This window comes from Schistocerca americana, chromosome 10, assembly GCF_021461395.2.
Source record: "Schistocerca americana isolate TAMUIC-IGC-003095 chromosome 10, iqSchAmer2.1, whole genome shotgun sequence".
Taxonomy (NCBI): domain Eukaryota; kingdom Metazoa; phylum Arthropoda; class Insecta; order Orthoptera; family Acrididae; genus Schistocerca; species Schistocerca americana.
In genome coordinates, this window is record NC_060128.1 from 194,819,067 (window position 1) to 194,835,012 (window position 15,946).

The window sequence follows — 15,946 nt, forward strand, 5'->3', positions numbered from 1 at the left end:
GCCAGCAGGACCTGCACTCGGCAGTTTCCTCACCGTCACTGGCGTGCCACCTCGCGCTTTCGAGCAGCGGCGGGGAGAATACGGCGGGATTATAAAACTTTCACCAATGAACGATTGTTAACTGAATACGGCGGGATTATAAAACTTTCACCAATGAACGATTGTTGACTGAATACGGCGCGATTATAAAACTTTCACCAGTGAACGATTGTTAACTGAATACGGTGCGCTTATAACACTTTCACTAATGAACTGTTGTTAACTGAATACGGCGCGATTATAAAACTTTCACCAATAAACGATTGTTAACTGAAACGTTTCATTAGCCCCGCGGCGCTCCACAGGACGACTCGACACTACTCTTCGCTCGACCTCCCGAGAACAGTTTGACGCCGGTTCGGGTTGTAGCAAAGCCGTACCATATTTTACGGACTATAAGACGCACTTTTTTCTTCGAAAAATTGCCTCAAATATTCGTGTGCGTCTTACACTCAGTATTAATATAAAGACATCCAGTGTTCGATTTAAACTTCCTGCCGGTCTACAAACTGGTGATATATTAGTGCCGCAGGAAACTTATCTCTATCTGGCAACGCTGGATCACAGTCCCGCCCCGCCCCGCCCCACCCCGCCCCGCCCCGCCATCACAAACCCAGAACACTGTCTATCCTATGATGCGACAATGCAGTCTACGGTGCCAGTGAACTGAAAGTGATTTGTGTTGTTGGTAACACATCAATATTTTGTTAGTACCTACTTTCGTAATGGAAAAAAAGTGGAAGGTATTCATATAGTGTGGGCTATAAATCGAAAGTAGTAGCATATGGAGAAGAACGTGGAAAAAGAGCAGCTGAGCCGCATTTCGGTCCTCCAGCAATAAAAAAACCATTCGCGATTGGAGGGTCAGTAAAGAAAAACTGAAAAAAATGAAGAAGACTAAATGTGAAAAATAATGGACTGAATGCAAAGGCAGAAACTAGATGATGATGATTTTCAGGGATTACAAATGTCAGTTCGGTATTATAAACTAACGTATTTTTTACTCTGGCTTCGCAATCTAATAATAAAAATGAGAACAATGGTATTTAAAAAAAAATTAAGGTGCATCTCACAGTCCATACTGTCTTATAGTCCATAAAACATGAATGTTATCTCCCCGTATATTTTTCGATACTATATATTTTATATATTTTCGTATCTGCTCTGCTTTTATATGACCTCTATGTTTTATATGCATACATAATGTTCGTATCTAGACTATTTATATCTAATTAATTCATGTGTTGCACTATGCTATATGCTAAATAAATAAATCCAGTGCACGCAAGAAACATTGCTTTATACATCGGTGGACTGAACACCATTTTAAGTCACAACTCGTACAGACGGTATGTGATAAAGAGCTCAACAGCCGTACGGCACTCCGTCAGAACTCGACAATGGCACAGGGACATGCGGCCGAAAGCTTGAGGTTGTACGCTGCAGACCCAACGAAACTGGTACACCTGCCTAATATCGTGTAGGTCCCCCGCGAGCACGCAGAAGTGCCGTAACACGATGTGACATTGACCCGACTAATGTCTGAAGTAGTGCTGGAGGGAACTGACACCATGAATCCTGCACGGTGGTCCATAAATGCGTAAGAGTACGGGGGACTGGAGATCTCTTCTAGACAGCGCATTGCAAGGCATCCCAGATAACCTCAATGATGATCATGTCTGGGGAGTTTGGTGACCAGAGGAAGTGCTTAAACTGAAAAGAGCGTCCCTGGAGTCACTCTGTAGCAATTCTGCACGCGTTGGGTGTCGCATTGTCCTGCTGGAATTGCCCAAGTCCGTCGGAACCCACAAGAGACACGAATGGATGCAGGTGATCAGACAGGATGGTTACGTACATTTCACGCGTCAGAGTCGTAACTAGACGCATCAGGGGTCCCTTATCACTCCAATTGCACACGCCCCACACCATTACAGATCCTCCACCAGCTTGAACTGTCCCCTGATGACATACAAGGTCCGTGGATTCACGAGGTTGTCTCCATACCCGTACACGTCCGTCTACGCCATACAATTTGAAACGACACTCTTCCGACCAGGCGACATGTTTCTAGTTATCAACAGACCAACGTCGGTGTTGATGGGCCCAGGCGAGGCGTAAAGCTTTGTGTCATCAAGGGTACGTGAGTGGGCCCTCAGCTCCGAAAGCCCATATCGATTATGCTTGCTTCAATGGTTCGCACGCTGACACTTGGTGCCCCAGCACTAAAATTTGCAGCAATTTCCGGAAGGATTGCACTTCTGTCACGTTGAACGGTTCTCTTCCGTCGTCGTTGGTCCCGTTCTTGCAGGATCCTTTCGCGGCCGCAGCAGTGTCGGAGATTTGATGTTTTACCGGATTCCTGATATTCAGGGTACACTCGTGAAATGGTCGTACGGGAAAATCCCCACTTCATCGCTACCTTGAAGACGCTGTGTCCCATTTCTATAGCACCATGCTCAAACTCACTTAAATCTAGATAACCTGCCACTGCAGCAGCAATAACCGATCTACCAACTGCGCCAGACACTTGTCGTCTTATATAGGCGTTGCCGACTGCCGACTGCCGACTGCCGTATGCTGCCTGTTTACATATCTCTGTATTTAAATACGCATGCCTATACCAGTTTCTTTGGCGCTTCAGTTTATAAGCAGTTGACATGGCTGGAGGCCTGAAAAAATTTTATTCTGTCGTATACTTGATGAAGCGTGATTTCGTATAATTGATAACTCCTCTCTCTAGAGCTGAAGTATTTATCGGTACAGCTCAGCTGGAAGGGGTGACATACACTTCGATCACGTAGCCATCTGTTCTCAGTTCTTGGATTTGTGTCTGCACGTCTGCATGCGTAATGATGGTTTTCATAAGACCTGTAGTTCGTCTACAGAAAAGATTTTTGTGTGAGGAAGTGACATACACACGTTTCTGAAATTTTTATCTGATAAAATTTCACATTTTGCGTCAAACTATATGGTTGTTTTTGGATTTGCAAAATTCACTCTGCTGAGCAGTGATTCCCATGGGATTATAAGGCGACGGTTCAGTAAAAAAAATATTTCGAATGTTAATTTCAAATTTACAGATGTATCCACATTTATTTATTGCGGAAGTAAGCATACCTTTTTCTATTAAAGAATGTTTTAAGACCTTATCTCGAGAATTTACTGATGTAAATTAAATAATTTCACCATTTTGATCAGAACATGTTTTGAAAATATTTTAAAGTCTCGTGTTTTTATAATCATTTGTGACAACTGACGAAACAAGTCTTAAAGAAACGCTCTGGCACTCTGTTAATGAAAACTTATAGTGTGCAAATGCAATTTTCTTTCCTGAAATACTTCTTTCAGTACAAATTGTGAGAGGATCTGTGACTTACTGATCTCATTTCTAACGGTTTGTTTATGTCTTGCACAGTACACAATTACGTGTACTATGTTTTATCACAGTTCAGTAATAGTCAATTTCCAGGCAACGAGCTATTAATTATATATATATTACCGGCCAAACCCGATTATAGAATAACTAGTTTCGCCTAGGTCAAACTCATTCATCCTGTTACCAATAGGATAAAACAGTTTAGCCTAGGTCGAATCAGTTTATCCTAGTTAGAATTTACATGCTTTAGGATAAACTAGTACGTCCTAGTCTGAACTAATTTCACCTAGTTTGTATCTTCTATAAGTTTTTTAAAGCGAAACTGAATAAAGGAATAGAAATAATTTTCATACCAGCGCACACTCCACTGCAGAGTGAAAATCGCATTCTAGAAATAAAATAGTCAATATGATTCATTAAAGTTATTCATTCACTAATTAATAATTTCTCATTTATCACTAGATCAACTTAAATATATCCATCCACAGAAATCATCTTATCGGCAATTTGCTTATTTACTTATTTTCACAAGGTTTACTTCGGTGGCACTTCGAATTGCAGAGTACTTTGTTTTTCTTAGAATTGCATTTGTTTGTTGTACAGTGTTCCATGCAGATGTGTTTCTCGGAGCCTCGCCCTGATCCGACAGAATATTTTGTGGCTGCAGTCCTTAAAGATATTTTAATATCCTGGTTAATATCTCCCACATCCAAAAACTGAATACAGACGTCGAAATCAGTTCTAAAAAAATAAAAAAGAAGTTAAAACAAATATTTTTTAATATTTTATTACAAAAATTATGGAAAATTTTAATAAAATTATACCTGAAATAATGTTTTTAAAGTACGCCATCTTTGGTGCCAACTTTGTCGAGGCCTTCATCAGTTTTTTGAAGGATTACTCCAATTATGATTCCAGGGTCACCTCTGACTGTATTCACAGCTGGAATAGGCATGGTTACGTTGTCTCCAATGCCAGCTGGGATGGGATTTGTCAGAGGAAGGTTTTATTCTTTTAGCTTGTTTTTTTTTTTTAATTTAATTTTCTGTCGCAATTTTTCTAGCATTTCAATGTCGTCTGTGTCAATGTTATCATCATCACTGTCTTTCTACTCTTCAGTATTGCTGTCATCTTCGATTGCCTTCCTTAGGTCATCTTCATCCTGAATATCATTCATGATTTCATGAGGCAACGAGGAAGTGGAAAGTCCTGCTCTAGGTTCGACTCCGAATAATGCTTTGTAAGGTGATTGTTTTAAGCCAGAGTGGTAAGCTCGATTTTTCGTGAATTGGACATACCTTAATCCTTCCTACCACTTCCTCGAACTGTTGTCCTTGAACCAAGAACTTATCATATTTTCAATGACTTGATTGGTACGTTCACCAAAGACCTGACTTCGGCTGTGCCTTGGTTTTCCATGCATAATTTCCAGTTCTGACCAAAGTTTTGCGAGTTCACTTATAACATTATTGACATATTCTCTGTCGTTATCAGATTTGAGAATGCACGACGTCCCTGCAGTTAGGAATATGTCATTCAAATGATAAGCCACTTCTTCAGCCCTCCTAGATGTTTACATACGAAGGAGAGCAAATTTTGTGAGATGGTCTTGGTTAACTAGAATGAATTTTAAAATCACGTCTGGTTGTGTTTCGAAATCAATCAAATCGGCTTGGCATCTGCTATTAATTTCCCAATGGAGAATTGGCTTTGAAACTAGCCCTCTTTTCATTTTTGTCTTCTTTTATTGACAAACATCACACATTGATAAATAGAGGCATATCATTTCCTTTGTGATATTGGCATACTTTTTTTGAAGTTTCAGCTAACATTCTATCACGACCACCATGACCCACAGCTACATGAGCTGCGTCAATCACATCATAAAGTCCCTTCACACCGTGCAATGAGTTTTTTAACATCACCAATTTTCAAAACAGCAAATCGTTTCAGTCTTAATGGTTCAAATGGCTCTGAGCACTATGGGACTTAACTTCTGAGGTCATCAGTCCCCTAGAACTTAGAACTACTTAAACCTAACTAACCTAAGGACAGCACACACATCCATGCCCGAGGCAGGATTTGAACCAGCGACCGTAGCGGTCGCGCGGTTCCAGGCTGTAGCGCCTAGAACCCCTCGGCCACTGCGGCCGGCGTTTCAGTCTTCTTTTTTTATAATGATACTTTTACGCGTCTTCTACTTGTTTAATCATATCCGCCTACTCGTATACTGATAACACATTGCAATGAGAAGACTTTTTGTTTTCATTCTGCAAAAGTTCCTCCAGAAACTTTTCTCTCCACAGCTTTTGATTGGCTAGTCTTCTACACGAAGGGTCATCCATGATGAAACGCCTCACGATAATTATGCTAGGATTATAATAAAATCTTTTAAACGCACTCGTCGATGCAAAATACCGTTCAAAACAAAGAACAGTGCGAGCAAAGAGCTGATGAGAGGCGCGAGGGGCTAGCCAGCGATGATTCGGGGATTCCCCGTTTGTGCAGGCAGCGACGTGCGTTCCGACTAGGCAGCATTAGTTCAGACTAGGACGTACCAGTTTATCCTAAGCTAGTCTATTCGGTGCGATTTCAATACATGCACTTTAAACAAAAAGAACTATTTCTGTTCTTTGGGTATATTATGGCAGATCATTTACCTTGAAATGGATCCATTTCATGTAATTAAATCTCGCTGCTGAAAGATTTCTGTGTTTGGTTGCATCTAATTGGATGTATGTGACGATAAAAAACCTGATGAAAAGGGAAGAGACGTTTTTCACAGTTATTACATCTATATTTTGTGTACCCGAATTCTTCCTGTGACCTAATTATGTGTTTAAACCCCTGATGTATGGTTCTATTTGATCATCTAGTTTCTCATGGGTGACGAACACATACAGTCTGCCATAACCGTTTTGCCAATTTGGGGGTAGAGGCAGGAAGATAGAGAGGCTTAACTGTATCGACAGGCCAGGCGTTTGCTCAAGGATTTGCCGTTAGGACGGCCAGGGAACTTGAAAGTTTGCGTCTTCGTTGACCGAAATTCCCACACGGGCCAGTTCTACAGATTAGGCTTTAGGCCTTGTGCTTTTAGATCAGAAACGAAAGTTTCAGCTTTGAGTGTTTTTCAGTATACGTATAAATTTACGAATTAATGTTCCTTTAGTGGTAATAAATACATGAGTCTTTGTTGTGTATGCTACGAACATCCACGTTTTTCTCAGGTTTTACACGGATTGGTATTCTCATTAATTATGAATAGTAGGGGAGAATGTTGTAAAGTGGAACCGACTTTGCCCTCTAGCCAACCCAGTGACAGAAGTTTAATATATTTTGTTATTCAATTTTTAAATGATACTTTTACTTTTTGCGTGCTGGTGTCTTTTTCCGAAATTACAAAAATTATTCTAGAAAAGTACAGTTTTTCCAAATGTGAAAAAATGTTCCAGAGTACATGGTTGTGTATCTAGTATCAAATATTCTATTGAAATTTAAAATTGTTGTCATTAAGTATATGTTACCACTACTCTATATAATAGTCTATCTGTTACATTGTTACTGTACAACACACCGCTAATCAGTAAGTGAAATGAAATTAAACACCAGTTACAAGTTGAACGCATTGTAGACTAGAAGTTATTGCAAAAGAAAATCAGTGACTAGATTGAAAACACTGGCCAGTAAACATCATGTGTTCCTGGGTACACTATGCTCAAGGTACGACGTTCACCTCTACTAACATTTCTGCTTCAAAAGAATATCTACATGTGTGGACAAATTTTGGCCATTTACGTAATTTTCAGGTTAATGTAGTTTTCGTGGTTTGCCAGGTGTCCACTACTGAGGTCCCACTTCTCTTCTGTGAACGCAATAGTTCTTCTAAACATTATTTACAGTGATGAATATCATTAACCATGTGTGTTTAATGAATGAAAGGACGTGCGAGTGTTTCTGTTTGTATACTGCTCCCATGTGTTACCACGTGCAGTATCCAAACCTTCCCAGTGCCTTGCGATGTGGTCAACATCGATGCATACTAAGAAAGTTGTAGTTACCTTGTATTGATGTGCTATTGTTTTATTTTGTGACAAGTGAGGAGTGTTTTAGTTATTGATATGTTTCCACCAAGATCAGCTTAGCTTGATAATAAATCTATTTAATGGAATTAGAAGAAGCCGAGATGTTTTATGTTACAGACCTCGAACAGATCCTTATATAAGAGGTAATAGAGATAAAGTTAGCCAACTGCCAATAGACGTTAACTCTGAAATTATTGGTATATCAGAGCACCACTTAAATAATTTGACAATTCAGAGGCTTCCTTTACCAGGCTACAGATTAGCTGGCTGTTTCTCAAGGAGTTCCTTGTGGGACGGTGGAGTGGCTCTGTACATAAAAAACAGTATTTCATTTGAGTCCATAGATGTATCACGACACTGCACTGAACAGATACTTGGAATTTGTGCAGCGTTAGTTGAATTTAATGAAACTAAACATATAATTGTTATTGTTTATAGGTCCCCTAACTCCGACTTCAGAGCATTTTTGCTTAAGCTAGAGAGGGTTCTTGATTCACTTTGTAGGAAGTACCAGAAAGTAGTTATATGTGGTGACTTCAATATTAATTTTGTATATGATTGTGGAAGAAAAAAGATGTTGGTAAATCTCCTAAATTCATATGATCTGATGCAAACTGCGTTTTTTCCCAACTAGGGTGCAGGGGAACAGTAGCACAGTCATCGACAATATTTTTATTCATTCTTCATTACTAGATAGGCATTCTGTTAGTAAAAGCGTGAAAGGCCTTTCAGACCATGATGCACAAATTTTAACACTAAAAGGCTTTTGTACTGAAACCAATGTCATATTTAATTACAAACTATGTAGGAAAGTTAATCCAACAGCAATAGAGAGTTTTTTAAAACTTGTCAAGGAACAAGAGTGGCAAGATGTTTATAGTGCTGATAATATAGATGGTAAATACAATGCTTTCCATAACACAGTTCTCATGCTCTTTGAGAGTTGCTTTCCATTAGAACATTCTAAATGGGGTGCTAGCAGTAATGGAGAGCATGGGTGGCTGACTAGTGGGACAAGGATATCATGTAGAACAAAGCGGGAATTGTATCAAAATGTTAGAAGTAGTCACACTCAAGCTACAGTAGCCCATTACAAACAGTATTGTAAGGTGCTTAAAAATGTTATTAGTATATATGTGGTATGCAAATAGAATAGCTAATTCACAGGATAAAATTAAAACCATATGGTCAGTTATGAAGAAAGTGTCTGGTCAGCAGCACAAGGTCAACGATATAAAGTCAGTTCGCAGTAAAAATATATCTGTTACTGATAAATCGGATATATGTACAGTATTTAACAATAATTTTCTGAGCATTGTTGGTGAATTAAATAAAAATTTAGTTTCTACAGGAAATCATATAACTTTCTTGGCAAATGCCTTTCCGAGATTGATGTTTGAAATACTCCTCTGTGATACAGAGAAGAGGGAGATTGAGTCAATAATTAAATCACTGAAGACTAAGGACTCTCATAGTTATGATGGAGTGTCTAGCAGAATATTAAAGTACTGTGCTGCACTTGTTAGCCCTGTATTTAGCCATATTTGTAATTTTTCCTTTAGGAATGGTCAGTTTCCTGAGCGATTAAAGTACTCATAGTAAAACTGCTTCACAAAAAGGGAGAAAGGGATAATGTAGATGATTTTAGACCTGTTTCTATGATATCAGTGTTTGCAAATGTTATTGAAAATGCTGTGTATGTAAGGTTAATTGATCATTTTATATCACACGATTTGCTATCAAATGTACAGTTCGGATTTAGAAGTCGTTCAACAACTGAAAATGCTATATTCTCTTTTCTCTGCGAGGTACTGGATGGGCTAAACAAAAAATTTCGAACACTTGGCATATTTTTTGATTTAACTAAGGCATTTGGCTGTGTTGATCACAAAATATTGCTTCAGAAGTTGGACCATTATGGAATACGGGGAGTAGCTCACAATTGGTTCACCTCTTGCTGTAGCAACAGGCAGCAAAAGGTCATTAGTCACAATGTTGATAACGGCTGTGATGTGGGATCTGAGTGGGGTACTGTCAAGTGTGGGATGCCCCAGGGATCATTGTTGGGGCCACTCCTGTTCCTTATTTATATAAATGATATGCCGTCTAGTATTAGGGTAACTTTAAAATATTTCTGTCTGCTGATGACACTAGCTTGCTAGTAAAGGATGTAGTGTGCAACGTTGGCTCGGTCTCAAATAGTGCAGTACAAGACCTCAGTTCATGGCTTGTAGAAAATAAAGTAACATTAAATCACAGTAAGACTCAATTTTTACAATTTCTAACACACAATTCAACAAAACCTGACGTTTTAATCTCACAGAAAGGGCATATGATTAGTGAAACTGAACAGTTCGAATTTCTAGGTGTTCAGATAGATAGTAAGCTGTCTTGGAAAGTCCACGTTCAGTATCTTGTTCAAAGACTTAATACTGCCATTTTTACTATCTGAATGGTATCAAAAGTGAGTGATACTTCGTCACGTAAATTAGTCTACTTCCCTTATTTTCATTCACTTATGTCGTATGGTATTATATTTTGGGGTAACTCTTCCCATTCTACAAGGATATTTTTGATTCAGAAACGGGCGGTTCGGACAATAAGTGGTTGGAGTTCACGAACCTCTTGTCGACCTCTGTTCACGAGTCTGGGTATTTTGACATTGGCCTCTCAATATGTATATTCCCTATTGTCGTTTCTTGTTACCAATATTAGTTTATTCCAAAGAATAAGCAGCTTTCACTCGGTTAATACTCGGCAGAAATCAAACCTGCATTTGGATTGGACTTCCTTAAATCTTGTGCAAAAAGGTGTGCAGTATACTGCTGCATCCATTTTCAATAAGCTGCCACTCGAATTCAAAAATCTTAGCAGTAATCCATGCGCTTTCAAATCGAAACTGAAGAGTTTCCCATGGGCCACTCCTTCTATTCTGTCGAGGAGTTCCTTGAAAAATTAAACTGATTCTTATTGTATTGCTGATAGCGTTTACTTAAACTTATGGACTGACTTTTTTCAGGGTCATGAACATTTACTTTTATCTGTTATTACTTTTATGTTGTAAGTTCATGTACTGACACGTTCCATGACCTTGGAGAGTTGCTCCTCAATTTGGTCCTACGGAACTTGACGTGTAAATAAAAATAAAATAATAAAAAAAATTAGATTGAGAGCGTTGTCTGTCGCCAAAACTTAAATTTTGATCCATTAGTTCCGCCTGGATACCTTTTCTATTTTACTTTTATCCTCCCACAGTAGTAAAGTAATCATTTCACAGGGTGACCCAGCCAAAATAGTAAAAAGAGAATAATAATAATAGAAAAGCATTTACTTTGTGGCCATATCTAAGACAGCTTTTACGTAATCTGCCTGGAATCTCATTGACTGCAGCAGAGACGAACGCCCCTTCAGACGGAGCTCCAATGACCGGTGAAGAGGTGGCCTTGAGACTTGCTGGGCAGCAGTGGGGTACCACCTGGCCGTCGCCCCCTACACAGTCCGACAGCTTGGAGTGCCGTCAGCGCAGCGGTACCTTGATGATATTCTACGCCCCATTTTGTTGCAAGCCGTCCTGGGCTTACAAGATAATGCCCACATGCACGTGGTGAGAGTTTCCACTGCTTGTCTTCCAGCAAGGTCGCCGGAGCATTATGGGCAGCGTCCTGCAACCACGTCTAGATTTTGACAGTTTGACGCGGAATTTGGCACGGTGTCCCTTAGGACTACATTCAACAACTCTGTCAGTTAGCGCCAAGCTGAATAACTGTCTGCATAAGGACTGGATGTGGATGAATGTGTTATTAACTTGCTCAATTTGTGAAGCTCTTTTTCTTGAATACATCACCCAGTTTTTCTGAAACTGTGATCATTTGCTTGTCTGTACATATACATCATGTCTACAAATTTCCATCCCATACTGATAATTTCTCTGTCTTGTGTCGGTTTCTCTTTTGTCTTAGAATGAAATGAAATGTCGCGTGGCTAGGGCCTCCTGTCAGGTAGACCGTTCGCCTGGCGCAAGTCTTTTGAATTGACGCCACTTCGGTGACTTGTGTGTCGATGAGGATGAGTTGATGATGAATGGGACAATACAACACCCAGTGCCTGACGGGAGAAAATCTCCGACCCAGCCGGGACATTCCGTCACGCTGACCACTCAGCTACTGGGACGGACTGTCTTACAATGTACAACAAACTCTACCTACATGCTGTGAAACATCAACATACTTTTATGCCTAAATCATCACCACGAATTTCGAAGCTCTACTAGACAGACAGCATTAGATTTTTAGACATTTTTCCTCATCCATATATTTTAAACATTAACACAGAGATTTTTGTATACAAATGCACCAGTAACTGAAATGATAAAATGCACTGAATTAAAATGATTTCAGTGAGGATCTTTCTGCTACGCTGGGTCTGAATATGTCGTAATAACCGGAAATGTGTGCCGGGTTGCTACTCAGACACAGTTTTCCTACAAACTGCGAGCAGCTGCCTCGACCATCGGCCTCCCTGAGTACGCGTGCGGGTCAGACTTGAAGTTTCACGCCTCTGATGCTTCCACGTGTGACTCCCAAACACTGTGTCAGTGCCACCATCAATGCATTAAATTCATTTAAGTGAATTTACTTAATTTCATTTTATCGGTCGTGGCAGGCTGAAGCCCGGCGCTGCACTGACTCCGATCTTCCGGTTGCGCTGTTCTGTGCTGTGCCTACACTCCAGCTGAGAGGAACTGAGATATCGGTGTTGGGAAATCACAGGTGGATACATCAGTGAGAGTCCGAGTCAGGGACTGGAGGCATGTTGAGGTAGCCTGACGGTTAAGGCTGTTGCTCTCAGGATGTTCAGGGCACAGATTTTCAACTGTCACGACATATTTGCATCGTTAGATACTGATGCGAACGGAAGTCAGTCCTTTTAAGAAGTTCCCGCATTTCCAGTGGAACCGGATCGAGTCGGAAGTCCTTAGAGGACTGGCGTCAGACCAGCTCTGCACCGTGCGGTCACTACCAGCTGGCATTATGGGCAATTATCCGAGAGCTGCAGGAGTTAGGACTCGACCACTCCCCTCCAAAAGCACATTTTGCTGAAAACGTTCATCCACTGGCTGCCTGAAAAAATAAACTGAAGGACCTGGAAAGGGAGGAGGAAACGGAATGAAGCTTCACTGGCTGAGAGGATATGTGATGTTACACTTAGTCAAATTTGGAAAGAACTTGATAGAATTCTCACCAGGGTGCTTCAGCTGATTCTGTTGGGGAAGGTGTCAAAATGCTGTCATGTCCTTCTGTGAGGCGAGCTGGCCCACAACTGTTCCAAATGAACTTTGATGTCCTGAATATTGCCATTGGGTCAGAGTTGACTTCCTAGTTGGTCCAACACATCACATATTGTGGAAAAATCTGGGGATCTTACTGGCTACGGGAGTACCTCAACACCGTGCATACATTTATTAGAGATAAGTGCCGTGTGTGGAGAACTACTGTCGTGTCGTAAAATAGCACCACTATAGCGCCACGTGAGGGGTAACACGTGAGACGCACAATGTCTGGGATGTACCATCGCGCCATCAGAGTTCTTCCAGTCACTGCCAGTTGTGACCAGAAGTCAAACACGGTGGCACTCCACACAATGACGCCAAGAGTAACACCACTGCGCCTATACAAAACACTGGAACGACGGAACCTCTCCACGGGTTACTACCGTACTCACTGACAGTGGCCATTCGGGTTGGGTCTGTGATTCATTGACGAATAGAATGTGACTCCAGATGCAGCTGTTCCTGTGGTTGTGTCAACGGCAGCATGTGCACAGAACGAGAATTGTGTAGTCCGGCTGCTGCTACTAGCCTGGCAGTGGTACAGGATGACACAATCACTCGTCCACAGACAGCAGACGCAACGAAGGGGTCGCGATGCGCTAAGTGCACAGTACGGTGATCCTCCCTCGCGGCAGTCAGGTGTGGTCGACTGAAACTTTCACGGCGAGTGTGCCTGCCCTCACATTCCTGTGCAGTCCGACACTGAGCAACTGTCATATCTGAATGCACCACAAATCCGGATACTGCACCATCGCACCACCCGGCCTAACGGAGTCCTGCCGTCAGACTGCTTTCAGACTCTCTGAGGACTGTCGCACCAGTACGCGGCGTCAACCACAGTGATCGTTCGACATCTGACACTGTTCGTCACCATTATACACCCTTCTGGGTCTCGTAGAAATGCTAAATGCGAACATCCTTAATGCAGCCTGGCGACCGTTCTACCTGTTTCAGAGAATTAGAGCTGTAATCACTTATGTACTGGATGACAGTGTGTACATGTAGAGAGTTAGATTGACATCTGACCGTGTGTTGTGGGTGATTGTTTTTGTCAGTCGGGTTTCTTTGTTGTTGTTATATTAAGATTGTAGACATTTGTGGTGACGGCACTTTTTGCTGTATTTGGGCGGGGGAGGGGGGCGTTAGTGTGAGCTCCCAGCCCTGTCCAGGAGCGAGCGCCGGAGCGCCGCCCGGCTGCCACTTACTGACCTACGGCGTCCGCCCGTTCTCCAGCGGTGTGCGTCGCCGCGTCGCCTGGAGGCCGGCTGGAGACTGCCCGCCTGCGGCCCACTTCCGGTCGTCCGCGAATCGACCGGCCGCCGCGCCGGCCACAACATCGACCGGTCGCTAGGATACGCCGGTCGATGCGTCCGCGTAACGGCCGCGCCCCTCGGCCTTGACACGGCCCGCCCATGGCGGCTGTAAACAACGCCGCGGCGGTTCACACTTTGCTCTTTCACCGCAGACGGACCGGAGCTGCCAGCGGTCGCGTAACGCGCCAGAAGTGTGAAATGACCACGTACAGTTTGGCTCGGGACCACTGGAATCGATCACAACATTTAAGCATCTGGGACAGTTGTACCCAATCTGAGGGTTAATTACCCCCTCGACCCCTAAAATCGAATTTTCTGAGGCGTAAAAACAAAAGGGTTCGACTGCGTTTCAGTAACGAAGCTACATTATTTTTAAAAGATCATTACCATTATGTTAACTGTGTAAGAGTCTAACACTCACTATACAATCTAAGACACAAAAACGGCGCACCACGAAGGAAACAATCCGAATTCCACAGAAATCGTTAGATGTGATGTACGTGTACAGACAAACACGTCATCATAATTTCAGAAAAACTGAATCATTTATTCGGGGGAAAGAGGTTCACGAACTGAGCAAGTCAGTAACGCGTTGATGCACCTCTGGCTCTTAATCGAGCAGTTATTTGGTTTGGCATTCATTGACAGGGTTGTTGGATGTCCTCCTGAGGGATCGAACCACTTCTGTCTGTGTGGCGCATCAGATCGTCGAAACCTCGAGACGGATGGAGGGCCCTGCACACATTGCTCGAAACGTTCTCAAGTGGGAAGAGATATGGCGACATTGCTGCCCAAAGTAGATTTGATAAGGACGGAGACAAGCTATAGAAACTCTCGTCGTGTGCTGGCGAGCATTGTCTTGCTGAAATGTAGGCCCAGGGTGGCTTACCACGAAGGACGATATTGTCGACATACCGCTGTTCTGTAAGGGTGCAGCAGATGACAACCGAAGAGGTCCTGCAGTGGATCCCCAGCCCATCCCTCACTCCTGGTTGTCAGACCGTACGGCGGGCAACTCTGAGGTCGGTGTACCACTGGTTGCTGGGGCGTCTCCAGACACGTCTTCGGCCTGGAATCTCATTGACTGGAGAAGAACTGTCTTCAGTATTGGGTCCCGATGACTGACAAAGACGTTCATTTCAAGTGGGGGTGCAGAGTGTCGGTGAAGCAAGTGTCGTAGGGAGAGGAAGCGTACTGTGTAAGCATTCTCCATTGTTTCGTCGACTGATGAGTTCGCGTTTTAGTAAAACATGCACGAAAACTAAATTAAATTCGTATTTCATCATTTAAAAAAAATAGTTTAGACAAGAAGATAATCTGGTGCTACAGAAGAATGCTGAAGATTAGATGGGTAGATCACATAACTAATGAGGATGTATTGAATAAAATTGGAGAGAAGAGAAATTTGTGGCACAACTTGACTAGAAGAAGGGATCGGTTGGTAGGGCATATTCTGAGGCATCAAGGGATCACCAATTTACTATTGGAGGGCAGTGTGGAGACACTTAACAGATTCAGAAGGATGTAGGTTGCAGTAGGTACTGGGAGATGAAGCAGCTTGCACAGGATAGAGTAGCATGGAGAGCTGCACTAAACCAGTCTCTGGACTGAAGACCACAACAACAACAACATTTTAAAAATTAAGTGTTCGAAGAAAATTCTTTTTCATTCTAAAGTTTAACTATATGCCGAAGTTGGCCAGGTGCGAGGAACGTCGGCAGAGAACGGGGGAGGGGGGAGGGAAGGAGGGGGAGGCAGTACTTACACCCGACTGCACTCAGCGCCAGGGGTCTAAGGAAGGTTGGGA

At 42.3% G+C, this 15,946-nt stretch overlaps 1 protein-coding gene across 1 annotated transcript in view; it reads right to left on the reverse strand.

Annotated features, from left to right (window-relative positions):
• Positions 1-14,078, reverse strand: part of LOC124552241 — a 46,984-nt gene extending 32,906 nt beyond the window's left edge. Inside the window, exon 1 of the mRNA XM_047126523.1 lies at positions 14,036-14,078. The gene's annotated coding sequence lies outside the window, so the exon portion shown is untranslated. The remainder of the gene's footprint in view (positions 1-14,035) is intronic.
• Between the last annotated feature and the right edge of the window lie 1,868 nt (positions 14,079-15,946).